This window comes from Pseudophryne corroboree, chromosome 6, assembly GCF_028390025.1.
Source record: "Pseudophryne corroboree isolate aPseCor3 chromosome 6, aPseCor3.hap2, whole genome shotgun sequence".
NCBI lineage: Eukaryota > Metazoa > Chordata > Amphibia > Anura > Myobatrachidae > Pseudophryne > Pseudophryne corroboree.
The window spans coordinates 7,616,607-7,617,364 of record NC_086449.1 but is presented as its reverse complement, the minus strand read 5'-3'; positions in this window follow the sequence as shown (position 1 = coordinate 7,617,364).

Below are 758 nucleotides of genomic sequence, written 5' to 3'. Positions count from 1 at the left end.
TACATCACCCTTATAGGGTAGTACTTCCATATGTTTTTTGGAATCCGCATCACCCGTCCATTGGCGAGTCCATAAGGATCTTCTCGCTGAGATAGACATGGCATTGGCCCTAGAAGCTAGCAATCCAATGTCCCTTTGAGCATCCCTCAGAAATAAGACTGCGTCTTTTATATGGGCTAGAGTTAAGAATATAGTATCCTTATCCATATTATCAAATTGATCTGTCAGCTCATTTGTCCAAGCTGCAATTGCGCTACACACCCATGCCGACACAATTGTCTGTCTTAGCACAGCACCCGTATGAGAATAAATACACTTTAAGGTAGTTTCTTGCCTGCGATCTGCAGGGTCCTTAAGGGCTGCTGTGTCAGGAGACGGTAGCGCCACTTTCTTGGACAGGCGCGTCAGGGCCTTGTCCACAGTGGGGGGTGATTCCCAAATCTCCCTGTCCTGCTTAGGGAAGGGGTATGCCATATAAATTCTTTTGGGGATCTGAGGTCTCTTTTCCGGAGTCTCCCAAGCTTTTCCAAAGAATTAATTTAATTCATGAGATGTGGGAAAGTTAATAATCTGTTTCTTTTCCTTAAACATGTGTACCCTTGTGTCGGGGACCGAGGGTTCATCCACAATATGCAACACATCCCTTATTGCCACAATCATACACTGAATGGTTTTAGTCACCCTAGGGTGCAATTTTACTTCGTCATAGTCGACACTGGAATCAGAATCCGTGTCGGTAGTAGTGTCTTGTGTTAAGG